Below are 22,207 nucleotides of genomic sequence, written 5' to 3'. Positions count from 1 at the left end.
TCCATACTATGTAAAGTCGACTTGTCTGAAGCTAAATCATGCCTGTATTGGGTAATAAAATCATGAGCTAAATCCTTCCATGTGTGAATCTTAGCTTTGTTTAGTTAAACGTACCATCTTTTAGCTGCTCCAGTTAAACTATTTTGGAAATAGTGGATGAGCAGCTTATCATTGTCAGAATATGCAACCATCTTCTGGCAATACATCCTTAAATGAGCTAGTGGACATTTGGACCCACTAAACTTCTCAAAATCCTAGATTGTGAACTTCAGGGGTAGAATCACATTAAGCACTACATGAAGATTAAAGGCATCCACCGAATCAAACATCTTTGTTCCCTCCATAGCTCACAAATGTTCCTTCAATACCTCATATTTATGGTTCATTTCTGAAATGGGGATCGGTTCCTTAGTCGTTTCCTTAGTTATTTCCCCTTTTTAGATATCAAGATTGATGATTGGTGGTGCTTGGGAATTTTCCCCTCGGTTGGAATCTTGGGACTGATGCCACTGGGATAAATGGGTGCAAGCTTGGTCCTGAGCCAATTGATGAATTCACTGGTTGTGATGAAGGATGCTCACTAACAAGTGTAAATTTTGGTGAAGATAGAGGCTCACTTTCAACTATAGGTTTTGGAGTTTGCATATTTTTCCTTTTGCTTATAGAGCTGACTATCTCCATTAACTTACTCATTTGGTCCTTAATATCCTAAACATCTTAATGGATCTTCTTGTGACTTTGCTTAAGAGCTCTTATGTGGCTTTCTAAATGCTTCCATATGATTCTACCCTTTCATCTGGAATTATGAGGACATAGAGAGATTGTCCTACTCTACTTAATGTTGGAACCTCGGATCTTAATTCTACCACCTTGGCATAGTGGTTTTATAGACAATTGGAATATAATTAATGACCTGTTGGAGATAACTATGCGTGCATGACTATGCGTGAAATGCATGAATGCAATGCAACCTAAACGATCACTTTGCCAGAATTTTGTTAAAAACCTTATCAACTAATGAAAGACTTCAATATTAAACCAACCCTTGATGGACACTTATTTTCCTCTCATGACTTTGAAAATTTGAACTTATCCACCGAGCATTTAATTCCTTCCTCAATCATTCCTTTCCCTATAACCATACTTCTCCTTTTGTTTTAGTTACGTATCTATCCCTCTCCCTTTCTCTGGTGATGGTCCAAGTACCCAAGATCCGTGAAGGATTAGGTTGTGGTATGGGTGTTTTTTAAAGAATATGGGCAGGCTAAAAAAAATATAGGTTTGAGGCCATTTTCTTAAAAAAAAAAAAAAAAAAAAAAAGAGGGGGGGGGGGTGCTTTGGGTTGTTCTGGAAATATTGACTTTTTCGTAAAAATGGACACTAGGAGTGTTCTTTTTTTTTTTTTTTGTAAAAAAATGGGCTTGGATTTTCAAGTAATAGAGCCAAAGTTCACTTTTTGAAATATGGGTTTGGCTTTTGAAACTTTGGCTGGGCCTGAATATTTTTTAAAAAATAAAAATAAAAAAAAGGGGATTCGGCCTTAGTTTGTTTAAAAATGGGGCCCAAGTATGTTTCTTTTTATTTTTTTTTGAAAAAAAGAAGTGGCCTTCAGGCTGCGGTTAGCTTAAAAGGGATTCGGTTGGCCTTATTTATTTATTTTTTTTTTAAATGGTGGATCGTGGTTTATTTAAAAGGGATTGGACCGGTCTTGTTTTAAAAATGATTAGACCGGGTGTTTTATTTTTGAAAGACTGGGTCGTGGTCTCACCGTTGGGCTTTTGGGCTCACTGTGGGTTCAGGTCTTATGGGGAGAAACCTATAAGTATACACAAGGAGAATCATTATATCCCATGTCACAGATTAGGGTTAGGTCTCAGTCAATTTAGGCAATGTCCAATCTTACCATTTTTCATTGTTTCCTTTTAGGTAAAACCCTAATTGTGCTTTCCTTCCTATAGCAAAACAATCCCCCCATACTTCTGATTTGGTCGATTTTCTTTTTAATTGATATTATAGCCAAATATATTGGGGGGGGGGGGGATACACCCTAATCTTTCAAAATTTTCTCCATTAATTGAATGATTTTGTTTCAAATTTTTTTTTCCTTGTGCATAATTGATTTATCTTCCCTTTTGGGTGTGGGATATCTTTGGAGATAAAATATGAATCTTCCATGAATAAATTGGGCTTTTCCAAAATCTTGGCCAAGTAATATGTATGCCTAATGTGGTTGCGACATGTGAGATATGATATCAAGCCTCTTAAAGAAATATATATAAAATATTAGATCATATGAGGAAGGATGAGACTCCTATCCCAACCCTAGGTAGGTTTGTCACTTACTGGGTTTTTTCAAGACTCTATCCTAAGGTGGGGGGGGGGGGGGGAACTAAAGTTGAATATGTGAGGTTCAAGCTCTATTCCCTATTAATAAAAAAGGCTCCCAGCATGTCCCCTATCTTTACCAAATGGGCTTGGACAAATTTTAAACTGAGTGGAGTGGTTCGCGCGCCCCCAAAGACATTGTCTTGTGAGGGCTAACGATATTACACTCCTATCTAATCCTAAAGGGTACGCACTTGATGGTTGCTACAAAGTGGAGGGTTTAGGATACAAAGGATGAAAATAGGTGTTTAGGAAGAAAGATGACATTTCAAGAAAAGATGGTAAATGATTCAAGGTTAGACTAGTGGCAAAAGGATACTCTTAGATGGAAGGGATAGACTATGATCAAGTGTTTTATCTTGTTATCCGATAAAGCTCCATTCGAGTTTTACTGGCTATGATAGCTTAGTTTGATTTGGAGTTAGAGCAACTGGATATTAAAATAACATTTCTTTATAGTGCTTTAGAAGAGCAAATTTATATGGAACAACTAGAAGGTTTAATTGAACCTGGGAAGGAGAATTATGTTTGTGGATTGAGGAAGTCATTATATGACCTGAAGTAATTGCCAAGGCAATGGTACAAGAACTTTGATTCATACATGATGAGTATCAAATATACTCATAGCGAGTCTGATTATTGTGTTTATTTTAGAAGCTTATTTTATGGTTCATTTATCTTTTTACTATTATATGTTGATGATATATGGATTGTTAAAAAGAATATTCATGATATCAATGGTTTAACGTCCTTATTAAGTAAGGAATTTGAGATGAAGAATCTTGGTGTTGCCAAAAAGATCCTTGGGATGGAAATACGGAGAGATAGGAAAGGTCAGAAGCTTTGGGTCTCTCAATAGACTTACATAAAGAAGATGTTAAAGAGATTTGGCATGAGCAACGCTAAGCCAATGCATGGAAAATCATTTCAAGTTATCTTCAACACAATGTCCACAATCAGTGGAGGACGTGGGGAAGATATCAAGGGTACCATACGACAGTGCAGTAGGTTGCTTGATGTATGCTACGGTTTGCACTCGTCCTAATCTTGCACATGCAGTTAGTATGGTGAGTAAGTTTATGGCAAATATAGACAACAAACCTTATAGTGCTTTGAAGCAGATCCTTAGGTACTTGAAAGGCACTACATATTTTAGTATTGAGTTTGGTACATAACATGATTTAGTTCTAGTACAAGGATTCATTGATGCAGAATATATAGTAGATTTGGATGACAAAAGGTCCACTACATGTTTTGTTTTCACTATGGTAGGTAGGCCTATTGGTTAGAAATCCATGTTATAGTTAGTTGTTGCATTATCTACCATTGAGGTAGAGTACATGGTAGTGATAGAGGCTACAAAGGAAGCCATATGGTTGATAATTGAACTTAATATAAAAAAATATACTATTCATTTGCATGATGATAGTTAGAGTTCTATTTACTTAATAATGAATTAAGTTTATCATGTCGGAACAAAGTACATTACAATTAGATATCACAATATATTAGAGTTGATTGGTAATAATGAGATTTAGTTGGTTAAGGTGGCTATCCAAGAAAATGCAGCTAACATGTTGACTAAAGTTGTTACTAAAAAAAGTTCTTGCATTACTTAAACTTACTCTATATTTACTAGTTGTTGAATCAATGTTGTGTTGATTTAGGTGGACGTAAAGGTCTGAAAGCTTCAGATGGGTGAATATTTGTCAAGGTGGATGTGAATCATATAAAGAGGGTATACACTTGAAGGCCATTACAAATTGGAGGGCGGGCCCTTAAGACATTCATGCATGAGACCTCCCTCTCTACTTAAATTAGTTAAGTAGGGGTGTGTTGGGGGGATGTTCGCCCCTTGTGGGATGGTACAATTTGAATCTAGGGGCAATGTAATTGTATATCATATGAGGGTATTTTGGGATTTTCAAATGGGGCTATACATACACGTTGTAGTTAAGGGTTGAAACCCTAAGACAAATTTTAATTTGAAAATAAAAATTGTGCAGGGACTTCGTGGATCTAGACATATTGCCGAACCACATAAATTCATATTCTTCTTCTCCCATTTAATTTTATCTAATTTTTGTATTTGTTTTGTGCATGCTCGTTAATCTTAGTGTGTAATTTCATAACAACATCAAAATAAGATATCATATTTTCTTCAACTATAATGCTTTGAAAAGTTTACTTAGCTAGGACTTCTAAATTTAATATTGATGGGACTAAATCATTTTTTCAACTATCATTGCTTTGTAAAATTTACCTAGCTAGGACTTTTGAATTTAATATTCATGGGGCTTCACAATGCTGGGATGGTAACCTAAACTCGTCACTTCTTTCAACTCCTCATATTTTGATGATTTTCTATATACTAGTTTGTACTTCCATCTACTATAGTTGGAAAACAAGAAACGTACTCATTTTCGAATGGGAGGATATAAATTTTGATAGAGTTATAAATAAAGTAATTTTTTTTTATATGAAAGGTAGATGTATGGGTCTTAATGTTTTTGATTTCTTACTTAATTTTTAGAGCTTTAGAAATTTGTTTTTCTATTGTCAGGTTTGACATGTACTTTTGATTTGTATTGTTTAGGTTTGACTATAAAATCTCAATTACAGTAAAGTTTTGCATAGGTTAAATATATTTAATCTTCAAGCATTTTTTTTTTTTTTTATAAAAACCTAAAAAATAATTTTTTATATAATTCACACAATGCATAACACCTGTCTCTATCTCGCTATTGAAATTTTTGCAGCATCACCCCCCCCTTTTTTTTTTTTTTGCCCAAAAATTTTAAGAGTTTATATTTGCAATACAAAATAGTCTATATACATAGAGAAAATTTATTGTGATCTATAGTATTTGACAAGTTACTTTCTATTAAAAACTTGGTGGTATCTTCTCTCTCTTTTTCTTTTTTTTGATATTTCAATATTGCAATCCTATTTATTTACAGTTGTAAATATTACAACTTTCTATACCCATTAACATAGAATCTAATTAGTACAAACATTTTCGTTCTAATTTTTTTTGTTACAACATTATATACTAAAAAGTGAGGTATAGTCCCAAGAGGGGGGTGAATTGGGTTTTAAAATTTTCTTTTAACTCCTTTTATAGATTCACAACTTATCATAAGTTTAGTACTCAAACAATGATGATTTGTATTACAATATTAGCTAAAAATCAATATTCACTTTTAAAACTTTAAGAATGAGTAAATCAACTTGATCTTACAGTAATGTCAATTAACACCCAACCAATAAATTGATTCAATCAACACAAACCAATGATTCATAATGTAATGGTCTCAGCTTTTGAATAATTCAATTCCCTCAACAAGATAACCAAAAACAAGATTCACACTAAAGAATGAATTCAACAATGTTTCCGAGATTCAGTGATTGAGTAACTCAAAATAGATTTTGATAAAAATCCAGTTTTAATCAAGCACAATTGAAAATTCCAACACTCTTCCAAAATTCAGATTTTAAATAAACTTTCAATTAATGAGTGTTGGGTGTTAATCAATCAACGTACTCCCTTATGGTTTCAGCAAAAAGTATTGATCAACCAACGTACTCCTATTTGGTTTCCGCAATCCCAAAGTCAAATTAATTTTTGGTTTATTTAATATCCAATCCGTACAATTTATAGATTTGAAATTAACAACCACGCAGTTATATATGTGTAGAAAATTAAAGAGAGTTTAGGGAAATAGAGTGAGACCTAGTTTTTTTTTAGGTTCGGCTTATACCCAGCCTACGTCCTCACCTTAGACAAGACCACCTAAGGATTCTACTATAGCGTTCCTTTACGGGTAGAACAAACTGTTACAATCCCTCCTTTAGGGTGGAGCCCCCTCTCCAAGCAATACCCCACGCTTGATACAACGATCTAACATTCCTAAACCGTCAAGAAATCTCTCTAGCAAGAATCCCCTCTTGCTAGTCCAACTATTCAATAACCTGAACTGTAAAAAATAACAAGAAACAAAAAAAGCCTTGTCTACAAGTAACACTCCCAAAAGAGCTGATTAGTACAATATAAAAATAATATACTTCAATGAAATAACAATATAGAAAGATGAAGCTCAAGTATATACATCACCGAGGTTCTTTCTTAGATTGAATAACTCAGTAAAAATGCAAAGACTCATGAGCTTTTCTAAGAAAAATCACAGCAAGTAATTCAACAAGAGTATAGGCAAGGTAACTTTGAAGAGTAGAAAGAATTTGATTGATTTGTTGTTTGTAGGTTGTTGGTGTATTTGAACCTTGGGTTTAATCATGTATTTATAGAGTTTAAAGAATATTTTTCATATTGCCCACGTTGCTTGGATTATTCCCCATGTTTTCACAAAGTTTGGTGGCTAAGAAATTACTTTTGGAAAGTTTCCTAGCCGTTAAAATTTGAATTTCGAAGGTTCAAGTGCCTAAACTTAAGGAGTCAGTCGCCTAGGCTTTAAATTTCAATGAATTTTGAAAGTCAGTACAAGGTCAGGCACCTAAGGTTGTAGGGGTCAGGTGCCTGAAGTGGTTCTGTCTATTGTTCAGTCATCTGAATAGACAAGGTCAGCCGCCTGATAGCTTTGACCACCCTTCCATATTTTGGTCATAAATTTTTCTACACAACTCCAAATTAGACGTTCTTGGTATCAATAGAAATTTAAAATAAAATACAACTTTCATGTTGAAAACTTTTTAAGATAAGGTCGTTTTAATAGATAAAAATACACATCAATGCATATATAGAAAAAATAACATAATTTAGAAGAATCCTGTTTTAGTGCTTTTCATTCCAAAAATAATTTTAACCTTTTTGAAATAACTTTTGACGTCATAAAATTATTTTCCAAGTATTTTGAAAGGTATCTAGGTCCAAGTAATTAACTTAAGAGTTTCATGAATCCTTATTGAAATCACTTGAAGTACTTACATAAAGACATCTTAAGACTTTGACATTCTAAGCATTTAAGTCTTCATGATTTTCCATCTCTTGAGTCTGGCTTGACTTACAACTTTAATTCACTTTAAGCTTCATAAAATCATTTTTGAATCCATGCTTTAATAGTATAAGCTTTATGAGATTTTCTTTCTTTGGAGTATGAGCTTTCAATTACTTGTGTGTACTTGACCTTGTATTCACATACTTGAGTCCTGAAATATCATCACTTAACCAAATATATTACGTTCCTCTGATTTGTTATCATCAAAACATGATTTTAAGTCTTGTAAGGCCAACAATCTCCCCCTTTTTGATGATGACAAATAAGGAGCAAAAATGAGTAAGCCTTAAAAAGGCTCCCCCTTACAATAAGCATCAACTTAACAATATTTGCAATATCAAGATCAATATAATAATTTTCAATATCATTCTCATATACCAAGATTAGCTTAATATCACATCATGTCATAATTCAAGATCAATTATCATGCTCATATGCATCATTTCATGGTTAAGCCAATATACATGCTTAGGTATGTCATGCTAGTGTCATGCTCGATTTTTGCACAAAACTTTTCCCCCTTTTGACATCAATCAAAAAGAATAAGATATCAAGAAAAATATATAAATGCTAAAGCAAAAAGCAACCATAAGCAAAAGTATATATCAAGTGAAGGCAAATAACAGAAACTTTGCATTCATCGTGCATAAAAAGATAGACAATAAGTCCCCAAAATAACATGATAAAATACAAATTATTTTATATGAGATTTTTCTGTAATTTCCATAAGTCATGATATCATTACAAAAAATCTTATAAATGAAATGTATTTCATATTCAATAAATTTATAATTTCATTCATGAAGTATAAATTATGTATTCATGAAGGTGTCAAGATTATCAATCATGCTTTTGAAATTATCATGCCATGCTCATGCTTAGTTTGCTTACATTCAGTTTTGCTAAATTTTCTCCCCCTTTCTATATCAACAAAAAAAAAAAAAAAAAACCGAAAGAAATATTATGCAAAAGTACTAAGGACCCAAAAAAAAATTCTACATTTAAATCATTATAACAAGGTCCATAAGTCAGTATATATTTTAATCAAAACATTGTCATCCATTATTCATCATGCCAAAATATATATATATATATATATATATATATATATATATATATATATAACATAATCCAACATCAACATGTGAACTTAAGATAGTCAATAGAAAAACAAATAAAAGAACTAAGCACAACAAAATAATATTTGAACCCATCTTAGTGTTTAGTTTCACAAAATATATATATGCATCTTGCATTATCATTAGATTAGTATGCGCTCATGCTTTCTTCAAACACTTATCCTTATTTTTTCTTTGAAATTCTTATGCAATAAGCTCAATTTGCTTCAAATTTTTTTTCTTTTGATTTCAGATAATTCTTTTGCATATGAATACCAAAATTTATATGGCTTTTCAAATCTCAATACTTTTTAAGCCTTGTACAATCCAAACTTTCTTGATTTGTGGCAAACAATGCCATTTTTGTATTCATTTGTTTCAATGTTATAGCCGTCAATAAGCTTATAAACTCTTCTTTAAGATTTTCCATTTCAACTAGTTCAATATCTTTGTATTAAATTGGATTAAGTAGCTTTCCATATATTGAACAAGGAGAAATTTTCTTCTTATATTTGAATTGGCTATCTTGAATCTTGTAGGCTATGGAGGCATCCCTTTTCATTTTAGTATAGATTTAGCTTCCTTAATTTTTAAAAAGGGAATTACTAATCCTAATATCTTTGGAGTCCTAAGTTTGTGAACTAGGCTTTTTATCTAGGTACCCATACTTTCTTGGGTCTAGATAGTTTACCAAAAGTTGATTTTTTTATTCTCCAAACTTGTCTAATTTTTGCACCCTTTCTTTTTAATGGACATTCAAACTTAATGTATCCTGTCTCCTTACATGAAAAACATGTGGTATGTGTGTAAGCATTTGAAGAGGTGCTAACATAATCTTTGGAGGCTTTTGGCAAGTACCCTTTGTAGAGGTTCTTTTTCCTTATATTCTCAACTCTAGTGAATCTTATGCCTTCTTTATTCAAGGACATTCTTTGTGAGCCAATTATTTTATCAAGATTTTATTTTCTTTTAGTGAAGTTGTAAATTATTTTATTTTTATCCTCAATTTTCTTTTCCAAGCAAATTATTTCTGACTTTTTAATTCCTTTGCAATTAACTTGCAACCTTACTAGTTCTTTAGTTAACTAATTTATTTTGCTTTCAAGTTCATTAATGACTAGGTCTTTTTCTTTTTCAATTGAAGTTTGAGATCTTAAATCTTCTAGTTCTTTCATCATCTTTTCATTCTTACTTTCTAATCTCTTGATTTTTAGATCCTTGTCTCTTTCATCAAAATTTTTAGATTTTAATTTTTTTTATCACAGCTTCATTCTTATTTTTTAATGAAGTATATCATTTAGTTACTTTAACTAAAATCTTATGAGTTTTGAATAATTCCATTTGTAATTCTTCATAAGATGATCTACTATCATCATTGGATTCATTAGATGAATCATCACTATAATCATTAAATGATTTGGATGAGGAGCTTTGTTCTTTATCATCGTCCCATGCCATAAAGCAAGCAACCTCTTGGTCACTTGATTCACTGTCTGAACAACATGTACTAATATTATTCCATGTCGTGGGTTTCATTGCCCTTTTTTTTTTTTGGAGTCTTTCTTAAGCTGTGGACAATCCGATTTTATGTGCCTAACTTTCTTACAATTATAGCATGTAGGAGGTTCTTCCTTTGTTTCTTTCTTATTAGTTTCTTCTTCCTCTGATTTTGAGTCCCGAAATTTTCTTTTGTTCTTCTTTCTAAGGATTTTTGAAAATCTCTTGGTTATGAGTGTAACGACCTGAAGAATAATGGTATTTAAATAAATAAATAAAAAAAGGAAATGAAAATCGAAAACCGAAGGAGGCAGTCGACGACATTGCATTTTGGAAAGGATAAATCCCGAGGAATTTTTTTCAGCTCCTCGTCAATGAATACAGGGGACTCGTTGACGAGGGTATAATAGGAGCTCATCGATGAGGGTTGGAGTTCATCGACGAACTTTCTACAGGACTCGTCAATAAGGTGACATGACTCGTCAACGAGGAAATACCGAGGGCATGACCTTGGGGTTTCTGAATTTCGTTGATGAAGAGAAGAGTTTGTCGATGAATTTTCTCTTAACCTTGTCGAACAAGGTGACGTGACTCGTCGACGAAGGCCATAGTTTAAGTAGGCCTAAAATTCATTTTTAACTGAAATTTCTTGCGCAGTACTTCCTCTCTCTCCTCCCTTCAGCTCCTCCTCCTTCTCTCTTCAATTTCAGGCCGGATTTCTGCCGGTTCGACGATCTGAAGCCACTATGACGCTCTTGGGAAAGTTCTCTACAAGTCTGCCAGAGCGGATCGTCAATAGGGCTGAGGTGGAGACCATCCGAAATCCAAGGTAAGGCTTTCAACTCAATATTTGGATTTTTGACAGTTGTAGAAAGTGTTATATGCGTAAAAATACTAAACTTTAGTTATGGGGAATGTTATTTTTAGGGTGTTGAATGGGGAACCCTGCTAGTGCAGGAGTGTTTGATTTAGGGGCTTTTCAGGAATTAGGTAAGGGGTTAAACTAAACTAGTATTTTATGAAAAATATGTATATTGTTATGACATTTGATTTCAGGAAAATAAATATAATTATATATATAATTTATATTTGGGAATATGCTGTTGAAAGTGATGATATTTTAAATATACGAAAAACCTATTTAGCATGGCATGAGTAGAATTTAATGTGAAATACTGTTTCTAAGAATGTGTTAATGATAAGGATTTTTTTGTAATGAAAAACTGGCGTGCGGGCTGAGATTTTGATATATTTGCCGGTGTACGGGCCGAGCTATGTGTATGAGCCGATGTACGGGCCGAGCTGTGTGTATGATTTGCTAGCATACGAGCTGAGCTATGGATATGTTTGCCGGCTTATGGGCCGAGCTATGGAAATTATTTGCCAGCGTACGGACCGTGCTATGATTTTCCGGCATACGGGCCGAGCTATGATAAAATGTGAAATACCGGCGTACGGGCCAATAATTTTTATGATATACGTATATATGCAAAATGATATGATTGATTTGATAATTAATGATATGAAATATCCACGTATCACAATTTCAGTATATGTTATATGATATTAGAACCTGGTTGACTTGGTCTAGGTTAGTACTTGCACGGTATCATTGCTATGTGTCCATGGTCTTCATGATCGTGATACTTACGTTAACGTCGTTGTACAGAGTGGTGTGAGATTGGATGGTCGATGTGGTTTTTAAAAAGTGTGTGAGCGCCCCTAGTGTACGAACCAAGTCTGGAAGACCCATCAGACTTACAAACTGTACTTTTGACTTGGCAGTGGTCTGCCAACCATTGTCAGGTCCCGCTTTCGGGCCACACAACCTAGTCATGTGGGGGTAATACATGACAATAGCTAGCTAACCTACTAGGAATGTTTTTGTATTATTATTTAATGAGATGAAATATGATTATGAAAATGCAGTATGTTCTGCCATGTTATGATGATATATATATATATATATATATATATATATATATATGTTTTCCCAGATATGACATAATAGTTGTTAAATATGTTTCTATACGATATATGTATAACACGGAATACTCATGTTGTCATACACTAGTATTAGTTTATTTCCCTTACTGAGAGGTGTCTTACCCCGAATTTTATAAATATTTCAGGAGCCCTTGATAGGAGAGCGGGTAAAGCCCCACTAATCTAGTACGGTTGGTCTACCCTTCCAGAAGGGTAAGTGTTTTAATAGGGTCAAATGTATTTTGTGGGATGACCCTAGATATTTCTTTTGGGTTGTGTATTGTGTACATGTATATATAGTGATTGTAGTAACTCTGGTATTGTGATGTATGGTATAATAAGGTGTTCATGATTTATGTTTCCTACTACATAGGCTTCCGTGATGTGTTTCTGATGTATCCCTGGTACCCACGAGTCCAGGTTGATTATGATCTGCTCAGATTTGTGATATTAATTTTATTATATTTTGGAAAAAAAAATATATAGGGAAAAGAAGCAGGTCGTGACAATGAGGGTTGTATCATTATCATCCATTACCTCTTCATCTTCATTGCTAGAGTTTTCACTTGAGGCTTTAAATGCAATGGATTCCTTGTTTTTAGATTTTCCACTTCTTTTGTTTATTGTCATCTTATAAGTGAGTAGAGAAACTATTAATTCATCTAGGGAGGTGTTTTTCAAATTTCTTCCTTTAGTTATACAAGTGATTAGTTATGCCTTAACACTTATTCCCTCATTTTCAAAATCTTTTATCAAAAATACCTCTTGTTAAAACTAACCCATATTCATCCTTTACTCTTATAGTAGTGAATAGACTAAATTAAGTCTTACTTATCCTATCTAGGTTGGATTAGGTTGGGGCTACTTTAACCAATTTGCATGCCAAAGCCATGTCAAATCTCACCACCAAGCTAAAAGTCTTATACTCATTTTTCGTTCCTAATAGATATTTAGTTTCCACCCAAAAAGGTATTGTTGTCATATTGAAAAAGATACTTTATGCAACATTGATTTTGCTTTTGATTGGTTTATATATAATAGATTGGTTTAAAATAATCGAGAAATCTTAGCAACCAATACAATCAGAATGCAAAGTCATTAGTCATTGCAAATATTATTAAGATGTAACCTAGATATATTAGTGCATGCCAACTTTCACATACAACCTATGCTATGCACTCGAAACCAAGTTCCCCATGGAGTGGGAAAAATATTCCCTTCATTATCTCAGAGCCTCAACTGGTTCTTGCCTAATTTCTATAAATATCAGAGGGAACATGCATTTGAAGTAAAGGCAAAACATTCCATACAAAACAAAACTACAACACGGAAAGATGACTGCAAAAATCCAAAGAGGGCAGTTTTGGATGAAAGCAACAATATATTTAGAGAGGATTGGGATCTAAATTTTTATTGGATTTAGAGTAGATGTGTCACAATCTGAAAATTCTGCTATTTGTTTTCTTATAAAATAAATTTGCTCTTATACAAACTATACTGTCCCAATCCCGAAGTGGGGTAACGGGTAGACCTGACCATAAACCAAGCCATGAACTAAATAGCAGAAACATACATATAAAATTCTAGATGTAATACCAGAGTTCTACGGCCATCAACCAAAATATAAGTATCTTCACATACACAACCACTTACCTTTAACTAGGATTGTGCCAACTCCTCCTCTACCTCAGAGCTCGCTCCGCTCATCTGTCTGTATTTCCTGAAGTGTTTGAATTTTGGGGTAAGACACCTCTCAATAAGTGGCAATAAATTATTATCAGTGTGCGACAGATGAATTTTAGTGTATCATAAGTATATCCTGTAAATAATTAACTGTAACTAATAAACCATGTAATACTGTACTCACACATATATAATTGAAAATACTTACTTTCTTTTCAAAACATGCTCTGGCTTAATAAATTTCTCTTTTTACATAAATATGCATATAAAGCTGTACTTACACACACACACACATTTTAGAACACATATTTCCTTCTCAAATCAAGCTTCAACTTAATAAACAGTCGTGTTTATATAAATCTACATATGGGTATTTTACAAAATACAATAGATCACATCATTTCAATTTTCACCTCATTCTTACTTTCCATACTGAGCATACCTCCCCAAAGGCATTAGTAGGAACTTCTCAACACAATTTCCATATTGAGCTTACCGCCCCAACAACATCAGTAGGAACTTCACAACATAATTTCCATACTAAGAATGCCTCCCTAACGACATCAGTAGGAACTTCACAACATAATTTCTATACTGAGCATACCTCCCCAACAGCATCAGTAGGAACTTCACAACATAATTTCCATACTGAGCATACCTCCCCAACGACATTAGTAGGAACTTCACAACATATTATCAATACTGAGCATCCCTCCACAACAACATTAGTAAGAACTTCATATTTCTCAACACAGAATTAATAATAGTCATTTTCACAAACAAGAACAAAACCTTTCATACTATAAATCTATACAAAATCATTAAAATATTGTAACTCTGTATAAAATACTATCACAATGTAGTTCTACATAGAACGCTATCATTATGAACTTCTATATCAAATGTTGTACTATAGTTCTATATAGAACGCTATAATATTGTATAAAATTTGTAATGTAGTCCTTAATAGGACGTTGTAATAATGTATAAAATTTGTACTGTAGTCCTTAATAGGACGTTGTAATACCGTATAAAATCTTTCCTCTGTCTATATATTTTTACCACAGAAACTGACAAATCTAATTATACATGACTTACAAATTCATGCCACATAGATTGAGTGATAACTTATACTATAATAATATTCTGCTGAAAATACTAGTACAACCATCTCTAGGGCTTTACTCATCTCAATAACCCAATTTTATTAAAACATAAATATATCATTTCCAAAGTTCCCATTTTCATAAATCTGTACACTTAGGAAAACATCTATATTACTCGAAAATCACATATTATAATTTAATCAATCAAATTTCTGAAAACTCCTGACATAATCTATTCCCCTTACCTGTTTCTTGGAAATGTGCCTGCAGGGATCCCAAAACTGTGTTTGCGGCGTTCGCACAAACCCTGTATCCATATACCCTATCGCAATTAGCTCAACCCTAAAATATTTACCATTTTAATACTCCTAAGCCCATACTCTTCCAATAACTAATAAAACTTGAAAAACATCATCCTTACCTGAAATTCTGTTTATCCTTCAATTCGGGCTGAAATCGGGCCAAAAAATCAAAGAGAGAGAGAGGGAGAACCGCCGCCCTAAGAGAGGAGAGAGAGAGAGAGAGAGAGAGAGAGAGAGAGAGAGAGAGAGAGAAAGAAAGAGAGAGAAAAAGAGAGAGTTTCAATTTATTTAAGAAAATGAGCTGCAAGATCCTTATATATAGGCTACTGCCATAAACAAAACGGTCGATGGTTTTCCTGAAACAGTAAAATGGTTTGGTTTTTAACTAAACCCCAATTCACTGTTTCACCCATACCTGGCCGCAGTAACTCAAAATCGTCGACAGTTTTCTAAGCTCATCCAAAACCGTTGATGGTTTGGCCTTTGTTACACCAAATTTCCTCTTTTCTTTATTTATTTATTTATTATTACCATTTTTCGGGTCTCTACATTCTCCCCTCCTTATAAAAAATTCATCCCCAAAATTTTTTTATCAATACTTATACCAATAGAATTTTCCTTAGTACGTAATTCTCAAGAATATCTTATCCTAATATGGCAGAGATCGACTGTAACGACCTGCTACATTTTATTGTATTTTTTTTAATAACTATATATATATATATATATATATATATATATATATATATAAACTAAAGTTTACACTTCTCTGATACCTACTAATTTAAATCTAACTATGACCTAAGCAGCGAGAAGATGAATTCACATAAATCCATAATCACATTTCTACAGTACAATACCAGAGTACTAGAGTATTCCCAAGATGTACATAAACAACTGCCTTCCAAAATACCCTTAACTGAAACTAGAGCTATACAAAGATAATCTCCCAAAAATACTCACTCCACTGGTAGGGCAGCACTAGAGCCTCCCTACCTGGGAGCCTAATCTACTCACCTAATTGGGTCACCTGAAAAATGTCAATTTATTGGGATGAGACGACGCTCAGTAAGATGAAACATGTTATTGCTAGTGTGTGGCAAGTGAGTTATATTTCTATAAAAATCTGATTCTATAAAATCATGAGTAATTGTATCTAAAAATGCAGGTACAAATAATATATAACACCACCTTTATCCACGTTGCTTAGCATATCTGTCTTTTAGGTTTTCTATTCATAATACTTCTATTATACATAGGTATATTCCCTATTTCTGTAATAGGTATATTCCCTATTTCTGTAAAACTGTATATACATATAATAACTAGAAAATTTCCCTAGATGGATAACTGTATGTTATGATTTAACCCCTCATGACAGAGTTGTGCGGCTTATTGGCAAGATCTATCACTGGCTGGCCTACCAGGATAAATCACTATACTCCGATAATCAGATCGGCCCCCTTAACCCATATCTAATGGGAAGTTTGTCCACATCATAGGCACGATCGACTCTAAATACCACATATTATATGAATATGTGGTTGCACTCTAAACTGTATATAGCTACTATACTGTGCTCTGTAAACTGTATATGTAATGGTCCATCAGGGTTTGATACTATATAATACGTTTCTGTATATAACTATCTATTTTACCATGATTCTGTAATAACTGTATTAATCATGACGCTAAAAATAAACTGTATCTATATCAACTGTACTTCTGAAATTAACTATAATTATATATGTCATGATACTATAAAATTGTATAATCATCGTACTTTGGAAATAATGTAAAACATGTTCCCTATCTGTATATTTCGTAAAACATAATCCTGAAAATACTGTAAAACGTATTTCTGTACTATATCCACATTCTCATGCCACACAGTAATTTTGAACGTATTAGACATAATTGATAAACTATATAAATTCCTGCTCTAAATTATAATCTGGTAAAAACATACAATTTATTCTGAAATCATACTAAAATTGTCTAGCATAGCATATTTCCCTTACCTGCTTCCTACAAAAATCCCCTACTATGACGGGTCCTACACCCGCAGGGTTCCCCACTCAACACCTTGAAAACAACATTTACCAGAACAAAATATCACTATTTCTTCGACTACTACATTTCCTACAACTGCTAGAAAGCCAAATATTGCATAAAAGACCTTACCCTGAATTTGGGATGTAATTCAACTTCATCCCACTAAAGATCCACTCCAGCAAACTTGGAGAGAACTTTCCCAAGAGCATCATGGTAGCCTTAGATCGTCGATCCGGCGACTAATGGAGCTAGAATCGAATAGAGAAGGAAAAGAAACTGTAGAGGAGAGAGGGAAGAGATTTTCGCTGAATTTTTTTGCGTAATATCCGAGTTTAAAACTATTTATACCATGGGCTTTGTCGACGAGTCATGTCACCTCGTCGACGAGGTCAAGAAGGCATCTCATCGACGAACTCTCCCCTTTATCAATGAAATTCAAATTTGGAAAAAACATCCTCTCGGTATTTTCTCATCGACAAAGTGTACCCTTGTCGACGAAGTCTGCTGCTGCCTTTTTATTATTTCCATTTTTTGTCTCTTTTAATTATTTAAATACAATTATTCTTCAGGTCATTACATTCTACCCTCCTTATAAAATTTCCTTCTCGAAATTTACTATTCATATAACTCATCATCCCTTAAAGGAAAAAAAGTCTACTTATTTTATTACTTACCCTCACTTATGGTATAGGAATACTGTGGTAACATTCCAAGTTCTCAGAGATTACATAAGTAAAATAAAATTTCCCTCAAAACTAAAATATTACTTACTAACTAAATTATTACATGTACCTGCAAAAGAAACATTATACAATCACTTACATTTTCTTGATCAAGACTGAATCTCTTGGAACAACTGCGGGTATTTCTATCTGAGATGTTCCTCGAGCTCCCAAGAAGCCTCTTCTACTGCATGATTCCTCCATAGATCCTTTACTAGAGGAATCTTCTTGTTACGCAATTCATGTTCCCTTCTATCTAGTGTCTGTACTGGTACCTCCTCATATACTAGTGAATCACTGAGTTCTAATTCACCATAATTGATAATATGAGAAGAGATTGGGACATATTTCCTCAACATAAAGACATGGAATACATCGTGAATCTTGAATAGAGATGGTGGTAAAGCTAATCAATAGGCAACTGACCTAATCTTCTCGAGTATCTCAAATGGGCCAATAAACCTAGGGCTCAACTTACCCTTCTTCCCAAATCTCATGATTCCCTTTAGTGGTGCTATTTTTAGAAATACATAATCTCCCACTTCAAACTTCAATTCCTGATGGCGAGTGTCCGCCTAGCTTTTCTGCCGACTCTATGCTGCATTGATTCTATCTCAAATAAGTCCTACTTTATCATATGCCTATTGTACCATTTATGGCCCCAAAACTCACCTTTCACCTGGCTCACTCTAGTATAAAGGAGAATGGCACCTCCAAGCGTAAAGCGCTTCATAAGGTGTTATGCCTATGCTAGCCTGATAGCTGTTGTTGTAGACAAATTCCACTAGCGGTAAATACTAGGTCCAGCTACCCCCGAAATCCAACACACACGCTTCCAACATATCTTTAAGAACTTGGATTATTCTCTCTATCTGACTGTCTGTTTGAGAATGGAAAGCGGTGTTGAATGCCAACTGAGTCTCCAAAGCCTCTTACAAGCTCCTCCAGAAACATGACATGAAACGCCGGTCTCCATATGACACTATGGATACATGCACTCCATGAGAATGAACGATCTCCTGAACATTAATCTCTGCTAAACAGATAAGGGAATAGCTAATCTTGATAGGAAGGAAATGGGTGGTCTTAGTGAACTGATAGCAGACCTTAAAAACCATGGATATATGATTCCACTTCCACTCTGGAATAAATTGCGGCTACAACTGACCCTCCAGTCTCTAGTGTTCAGCTTTTACTTGTTGGCACGTTAGACACTGCACTATATACTCAGCAATCTCTTTCTTTATACCACTCCACTGGTAGAACTCTCAAAGATCCCTGTAAAATTTTGTACTGCTAGGATGAATTGTGTATAGAGATCTGTGACCCTCTTCTAGAATTATTCTTCTAATGCTATCATCTGCAGGTACGTATAATCTGGGGTGAAATCTAAGAGCTCCATCATTAGAAATGTTGAATTCCTTTCCTTGACCATCTTGTATTAAGGCTATTACTTCTGCTAATTCTGGATCATTACCCTGAGTAGTTTTAATCCTTTCATATAGTGTAGGTTGTACAACTAGACTGGCAATAGATGCCTGAATATCATCTTCCACTAACTCCACGCTAAGCCTTTCCAAGTCCATTTAAATTGGGTATTGAATTATTGCTGCAAACTGGGCTATATCTTCTAATTTACAGCTCAGTGCATCAGCCACCACGTTTGCTTTACCTGGGTGATAGTTGATGGTACAATAATAATCCTTGATGAGTTCTAACCATCTCCTTTGCCTCATATTCAACTCTTTTTGTGTGAAGAAATATTTTAGACTCTTGTGATCAAATAATATTTCACATTTCTCGCCGTATAAGTAATGCCTCCAAATCTTTAGTGCGTGCACTACTGCAGCCAATTCCAGATCGTGAGTAGGATAGTTCTTTTCATATTCTTTCAACTTCTTGGAAGCATACACTACCACCCTACCATGCTGCATTAGTACACAATTGAGCCTTTTCAAAGACGTGTCACTATAAATTACATAACTATCACCTCCTAATGGAATCATTAGTACTAGTGCAGTGACGAGCCGCTGCTTTAATTCTTGAAAACTCCGCTCGCATTCTTCATCCCACATAAATCTAGCATTCTTCCTGGTCAACCACATGAGAGGTCTTGATAAGGCTAAAAACCCCTTAACAAAACGACGGTAATAGCCTGCCAGTCCCAAGAAACTTCTGACTTCTTACATGGTCCTCTGCTTTGCCCAATTCACCACCGCATCAATCTTATTGGGATCCACTGAAATACCATTTCCTGAGATTACATGGCCCAAAAATGCAACCTTCTCAAGCCAGAACTCACACTTGCTAAACTTGGCATATAGTTTTTCCACCTTGAGCGTCTACAATACCTATCTTAGATGCACCTCATGATCCTCAAAACTCCTCGAGTAAACCATTATATCATCAATGAAAACTACAACAAACTGGTTTAGATACTAGTGAAAGACTCTATTCATCAAGTCCATGAACACAGCTGGGGCATTCGTTAGACCAAATGGCATAACGAGAAATTCATAGTGCCCATACCTAGTCCTGAAAGCTGTCTTCGTAACGTCCTCTGCTTTTTTTTGCACTTGATGATAACCTGATTTGAGGTCGATCTTGGAATATACTCATGTACCCTGGTGCTGATCGAACAAATCGTCTATATAGGGTAGAGGATATTTGTTCTTAATAGTAACCTTGTTTATCTCCCTATAATCAATACACATCCTCATAGACTCGTCTTTCTTCATTACAAACAACATTGGAGCTCCCCACGGTGCTATACTGGGTCATATAAATCCTTTATTCAACAAGTCTTGCAACTGATCCTTTAATCCTCCTAATTCAGCTGGAGTCATACGATAGGGAACCTTAGGAATTGGTGATGTCCCTGGAGGTAAATCTATGGAAAAATCCACCTCTTGTTCGGAAGGCAACCCCGATAGCTCCTCTCGAAATACATCAGGAAATTCTCATACTACTAGTGTACTATCAAGCTTCGATTCATTTTATGATGATTCCTTTATAAAAGCCACAAACCCCATACCTTCATCTAGGAGTAATCAGCCCACCTGAACAGCAGACACTAACTACAACAGAGCACGTACACGTGAACCAATGAATCTTAATTCCTACTCGCCAGGGGGTTTGAAAATTATTCCTCTTTGATAACAATTCATACCCAGCATTACATCAAACCCACACATATCAAACACAATCAGGTCTGCTAGTAGCACTCTCCCCATAATCTCTATTGGATAACCTCTGAGTACCCTTTGACACCTCAACACTGACCCTGACGGTGTATCTACTGACAATTCTATATCGAATGATTGAGTCTTACTTTTAGATAATTTGACATAAGATGCAGAAAAAAATGAATGAGTGGCACCTGAATCCAACAAAATGACAACTTGAAATGATAAAATAGTAAAAATACTTGTCACCACATCCACAGTAGCCTTAGCATCACCCGGCATCAAAGCATACACTCTCGTCAGGGCCACATTCCTCTACTAACCTCGTCGAGGTGCCTAATATTCCCTACGATAAGGCTTGGGGGATGCGACATGGTCTGGCTGTCCTGGGCATGCACGTGCCATGTGGCTAGGTCTCTCATAGCAATAACAAACATCTCTCCCTACTCGACACTCCCCCGAATGCCATCTCCCATATGTCTAACACTCCGGGTAAGATTGCCTGCCCTAATTCTCCCGAGGTCCTGTCGTCTGCCTCTGACCTCTCCTGTCACGGTCTCCTCTCCATGGACCTCTGCCGGAGCCAGCCTAAAAACCCTGAAGTGTAGGCCTCTTCTTTTAACTCTGAGCTGCAATACCTCTTTGTATACCACTCTCAATAATCGCAGCCCTATCTATGACCTCCACAAATGTCTAAGCCCTAAAACCAATCACTGGCTCAAACAAGTTCTGCCTCAGACCCTCTTTAAACTTCCTTACCTTTTTCCCTTCATCTGGTGCTAAATGTGGGGCAAAACACGACAACTTGATAAATCAAGCTACGTACTGGGATATTGTCATCTACACTTGTACCAGGTGCATAAACTCTACTGCCTTCGTGCTTCAAACGATAGAAGGGAAATATCGTTGGAAGAACAGATCCTTGAATCTGTCCCACGTCACTGGCACTGGAACTGGCCTCTGTTCCTTAATTAGATGCACTGATCTCCACCAGCGCTATGCCTCCCCTGTTAGTTTAAATGCCGCAAATACCACCTTCTGTTCATCTATACATGGAAGCACAGCGAGTGCCTCTTCAATATCCTTGACCTAATTTTCAACTACAATCAGTTCATCTCCTCCAGTAAAAGATGCGAGCTTCATCCACGTAAACTGC

This window comes from Malania oleifera, chromosome 3 (assembly GCF_029873635.1).
Source record: "Malania oleifera isolate guangnan ecotype guangnan chromosome 3, ASM2987363v1, whole genome shotgun sequence".
Taxonomy (NCBI): Eukaryota; Viridiplantae; Streptophyta; class Magnoliopsida; order Santalales; family Ximeniaceae; genus Malania; species Malania oleifera.
Note: the sequence above shows the minus strand (reverse complement) of the source record.